The sequence below is a fragment of the Lynx canadensis genome, chromosome E3 (genome assembly GCF_007474595.2).
Source record: "Lynx canadensis isolate LIC74 chromosome E3, mLynCan4.pri.v2, whole genome shotgun sequence".
NCBI lineage: Eukaryota > Metazoa > Chordata > Mammalia > Carnivora > Felidae > Lynx > Lynx canadensis.
This window is the reverse complement of record NC_044318.1, coordinates 31,480,530-31,486,529: the sequence shown is the minus strand read 5'-3', so window position 1 is coordinate 31,486,529 and position 6,000 is coordinate 31,480,530.

The window sequence follows — 6,000 nt, the reverse complement described above, 5'->3', positions numbered from 1 at the left end:
CACTGTTCAAGAGTGTTAATTGTTTAAGAGTTTAATTTCCACCAACTTGTGCATTTGTTCAATTTTCCTTCTGTTATTGATTTCTACCTGTGTTCCTTTGTGGTCAGAGAAGATACATTGTATTATTAAAATCTTTTAAAATTTATGGAGACTTAGTTTGTAGTCTAACTTATGCCATATCCTGGAAAATATTCCATGTGTATTTAAGAAGGATATGTATTCTGCTGTTGTTGGGTACACTGTAGTTGTTTTATAGTATTGTTCAGGTGCTCTATTTCCCTGTTGAGCTTCTGTGTAGATAGTCTATCCATTGAAAATAGTACATTGACTGTTACTGTAGAACGGTCTATTAATTCCTTCAATTTTTTGCATCATATAATTCAGGGCACTATGTTTTTGTTGCATGTATGTTTATAATTGTTGTATCTTCTTGATAAAATTGGTCCTTTTATCAGTAGATAAGGTCTCTTTGTCTTACAATAGTTTCTTACTTAGTCTTTTTTGTGTGGTATTAGTGTGGTTGCAACTCCCAGGTCTCTCTTGGTTACTGTTAGCATGAAATATCTTTCCTTTCCAGTCTTTGATTCTCAACCTATTTGTATCTTTGCATCTAATGTGAGTCTTTTGAAGACAGCACCTAGTTGGATCATGTTTTTTCTCCATTCTGCCAAACTGCCTTTTGACTGAGATTTTTTATTTATATTTAAAGCAGTGACTCATAAGGAAAGCTTTCTTTTCCTTTTTCCTATTTGTTTCCTGTATGTGTTATACTTTTTTTTTGTTCTTCATTTTTTCCCATTACTGCCTTTTGTATTTAGTTACTTTTTTTTATAGTGAACCACTTTGAGTCCCTCTCATTTCTTTTTGCAGGTATTTTAAAAATATTTTCTTTGTGGTCACCATGGAATTACATTCATCATCTTAAATGTATAACAGCCTAGTTTGAATTGATAACAACTTAAGCACACAAAAATTCTGCTTCTATACAGCTCTGCCACCCATTATTGTTGTTACAAATTACATCACTATATATGGTATGGCCAATAACATAGATTTACAATTACTTTTTATGCATTTGTCTTTCATGTAAGAAATAAAACATGGAACTACAAACCAAAATACAATAAGGTTTTTGTATATGCCCATTTAGAGATCTTTGTTTTTTCATACAGTTTTAAGTTACTCATATCCTTTCATTTCCATCAAAAGGACTTACTTTAGCATTTTTTGTTAAATGGGGGTTTTAGTGTTATCAAATTTCCACAGTTTTTGTAACCATGAGTAAGTTAATTTCTTTTTAATTTTTGAAGGAAATTTTTCCTGGATATAAAATTCTTGGTTGACAAGTGCATTTGTTACCACTTAAAAAAAAATTGAGGTGTAAACATAGAACACTGTGTAAGTTTAAGGTGTACAGTGTGTTGATTTGATGTATTTGTATATTGCAATAAGATTACCACCATAGCTTTAGCTAAGACTTCTGTCATGTCACATAATTAACACTTTTGGGTTGAGAACAATTAAGTACTAGTCTTTGAAGTTTATAATACAGTATTGTCGACTATAACCACCGTGTTGTGTGTTAGATCTCCAGAAGTCATTTTTCTCTTGGTTGCAAGTTTGTGCACTTAAAATAACATCTCCTTGATTCCTCCACCCTCCAGCGTCTAGTAATCACCATTCTACTCTGTTTCTAGGAGTTTGGATTTTTTGGATTCCACATATAAGTAATATCATATAGTATTTGTCTTTCTCTGACTTATCTCACTTAGCATAATGTCCTAAGGGTGCATCCATGTTGTCTCAAGTGGCAGGATTTCCTTTTCTGATGGTAAATAGTATCCCATTGCATGCATATACCACATCTCTTTTATCCATCTTTCCACTGATGGGCACTTAGGTTGTTTCTACATCTTGGTTGTTGTAAATAATGCTGTAGTAAACATGGGAGTGCAGATATCTTTCAATGTATCATCTCTCTGCCTTCTGGTTTCAGGTGGTAAGTCAGCTGGTAATCTTACTGAGATCTCTTGTACTTGACAAGTCACTTCTGTCTTGCTGCTTTCAAGACTCTGTCTTTTTTTTTTTTTTTTTTTTTTTTTTTTTTTTTTTTTTTTTTTTTTGCAGCTTCATGGTTGGTTTTGGCCAAACTTTTTACTTAGTATTCTGTAGTTGCTTAACACACACTTAAATGGTCTTATTGGGGGAGGGGAAAGGGGAGGTTCTTGTAGATTCCCAGGGAAATGTCAGAAAGGCAAAATATGGCCAGCATTATCCATTTGCTTTTTTGGATTTACTGGGTGAATAGCACTTTCCTTACATAAAAGCATCTGATCTCAGGTTTTACATACTGAGAACATGGAGATTTCAGTTTGAAGACACTCTGAAATCCTAAGAGTAGCATATCCCGACCACCCTCTAATAGCTAGCTTGTTTGTATAGGCAGAAGAATTCCACCTCTCCATTTTAGATGGCTAGATGTTTGTGGAAGGTCCTAGAATTGCTTGCCTCATTTACTGGGAAAAATCAAGATATAGGAAGTGACCTTTAGGGACACTTTTACTTGGAAAATTACAACACTAGTGCACAAGTCAAGTCTTAAACACATTTAACATTTGCTTACTGAAAGCAATGTCATAAAGTCAAATAAGGTTAACAGATTTTACTTTTTTCCCTCACAAGAACATAAAAATTATGGAAGGGGAACTTAACAGGAAATTTTAAAAAGGTAACACAATTTTTCCTTTTAGTAGTCCTTGGGTAGTTATGACAGAAAAGGTTCCACTGTTTTGTTTGTTTCTTTGAACGGGGATTTTGGTCCAAAGTTTTGTTTGCTTGTAATACCTGCTTCTGCCTCCCCCTGTATCGGGTCGGCTTCCTCCACGGCCACCACCTCTTAGTGCTCCACGGCTTGAACTGCTGTAGGAATCATGTGGAGGAGGGTACCCCCTTTCCATAGAAGGGGGAAGCCCTCTTTCTTGTCTGCCAACCCGATCACGACCACTTGAAGACTCTTTGTCTTTATACAGTTTGATTATAATGTATATTGGCGTGCATCTTTTTGAGCTCGCTTTATTTGGAGTTTGTTGACTTCTTGGATCTGCTGACTAGTATCTTTCACCAAATTTGGAAGGTTTTCACTATTACTTCTTCAAATATTCTTTCTGCCTTTCTCTCTCTCTTCTTTGAGACTCCCATAATGCATGTGTTCATCTTCTTGTTTTTGTCCCACAGGTCTCTTAGTCTCTGTTTATTTTTTTCTCAATCTTTTTTCTTTCTGCTTCTCGAACTGGATAATTTCAGTCAAGTTCGGTGATTCTTCTGCCTGCTCACATCTGCTCTTGAAACCATCTAATGAATGTTTTATTTCAGTTAATATACTTTTAGCTCCAGAATTTCTTTTTGGTTCCGTTTTGTAAGTTATCTCTTTATTAGTATTCTCATTTTGCTTAAACAGCATTTCCCTGATTTCCTTTAGCTCTTTGCCCATAGTTTCCTGTAGTTCTTGAGCAGATTTAACACTGTTCTTTTAAAGTCTTTGTTAAGTCCAAGGTCTGGAAATTCTCAGGGCCAATTTGTGCCAGTTTATTTTTGTTACCTTGAGTGGACCATACTGTCCTGTTCCTTTGCATGACTTGTGATTGTCATCGAAACCTGGACATTTGTATAAAATGATATAGTAACTCTGGAAATCTGATCTCCCCCTGCCTTGCTGTTTGCTGGGGTTTATAAAAATTAAATCACTGAAGGTTGTAATAGTCCTCTTATTTAGTGTCTTTTCCAAACTATTTTTGCAAACTGTATCATTGTCATGTGTGATTGCTGAAGTCTGTCATGTTGACTTGTATCCAGCTAATGTTTTGACAGAGATTTCCTTGAATACCAGAAGCTAAATATGGACGGGAAAAAAAAACCCACTTCTAGTTTTTGTGGATTGCCTCCATGCTGCAGCTTTTCTTCAACACTTGTCCAGGCCTACACTGATCTAGGATCAGGCCAAAGTGAAAACTTCGGTCTTGTCAGATACATTCTGAGCATGCATCTTGCCTTGGGCATGCATGTGGCCTTCTAAATCCTCTGTTATAATGGGTGATTATGAATGCCCTGATTTCCCATAGAAACTCCCACAATTTCCCTCCCATCTTTAGTCAGTCTGTATTAGTCTGTTAGGGGATTGCCATAACAAAATACCACAGACTGGATGGCTTAAACAATAGAAATTAATTTTTACACAGTTCTTGGATATTGAAAGTCCAAGATCAATGTGTTGGTAGGGCTGGCTTCTCCTGAATCCTCTTGGTTGCAGTTGTCTGTCTGTCTTCTGGCTCTGTTCTTACATGGTCTTTGTACACAGACATCCCTGGGGTCTCTACCTCTTCTTATAAGGACACTGGTCATGCTGGATTAGGGCTCCACCCATATGACCTCAATGAAATTTAATTACCTCTTTAAGGAACCTGTCTCCAAATAGAGTCACATTGAGGATTGGGGTACAGCATATAAATTTGGGGGGAACAAAATTCAGTCCATAACAGTTGTTCATTGTGTGTCTCAACTGTAACCTTTTGCCCCATGCATCTGTGGTTGCTTGTTTCCTTTGCAATGTTTTCAAGCAGTGCCCGCTGTTTTTCCAGCCTGAATGAGTTCCAAGTTTGGCAAAATAGAGATGAGTTCCTGCATCATTCCCTCAGGTAGCCCCCATATAGAGCAGATATACATAGTAATTTGCACATAAGGTCTGCTGTGCTTTGTGGAACCAGGAACCAGGTTCCCACACTACGAATGCAGGTTTCTGTCTTGAAGATTACTGCCAAGATGGGGAGTAGGTGGGAGAAGCAAGTAAAAACATTACAAAGCTTTCCACCACTTTAAAATTGCAGTTTTTTTGATTCAGCATTTGTTTCATTGATGTAAACCTTTGATTGTTTTCCAGAGTGCTGATAAAGTTGGTTCTAACAGTTACTGCTAGTTTTGTGTTCTGTTTTGTTTTCATTTGTTTGCTTTTGATGTTTCTGTTGGAGGATGGGAGCTTGAAGCTGTCTACTCTGCCATTTTGCTTATGTCACTCAATTATGTCTTAAAGAGATTTAAATAAGGCGGGGGGAGTCATAAATATCTACCTATGTAGTTACCATTTCCAGTGCTCTTCATTCCTTTGTGTAGATCCAGGTTTCCATCTGGAATTATTTTCCTTCTCCCTGAAGCACATCTCTTATACTGTTTTTCCTTGTTTATATTGTTTTACTGTTTATAACATTTCTTATACTGTTAGTTTGACACTGACACTAAATTATACTGTTAGTTTTGTATGTCTGAAGACCTCTTTTAAAAAAAGATATTTTCTGGGGCGCCTGGGTGGCGCAGTCGGTTAAGCATCCAACTTCAGCCAGGTCACGATCTCGCAGTCCGTGAGTTCGAGCCCCGCGTCAGGCTCTGGGCTGATGGCTCAGAGCCTAGAGCCTGTTTCTGATTCTGTGTCTCCCTCTCTCTCTGCCCCTCCCCCGTTCATGCTCTGTCTCTCTCTGTCCCAAAAATAAATAAACGTTGAAAAAAAAAATTTTTTTTAAAGATATTTTCACCAGGTATATATATCACTCTAGATTTAGTTTTTTCTCTTAGTACTTTGATGTTGTTACTCTCCTGTCTTCTCTCTTGCATTGTTTCCAACAAGAAATTTGGTTATTATCTTTGTCTTTGTTCCTCTGTAAGTAACATGTGTTCTATCTCTAGCTGTCTTTAGGGTCTTACCTGTGGCACTGGTTTTGAACAATTTGGTTATGATGTGACATTACCATGTGAATTGTTATAGTTCTCTTTGTTTCTTGTACTTGAGGTTGAGCTTCAGATGTGTGGGTGTATATTTTTCATTATGTCTGGGAAGTTTGAGGCCATTATTTCTTATATTTTTCCATATCTGTAGTTATCTTTTTGAACATATGGAATACAGTTAAAACAACTTTCATTGTCCTCTGATAATTTTAACATGTGTGTCAGTTCTGG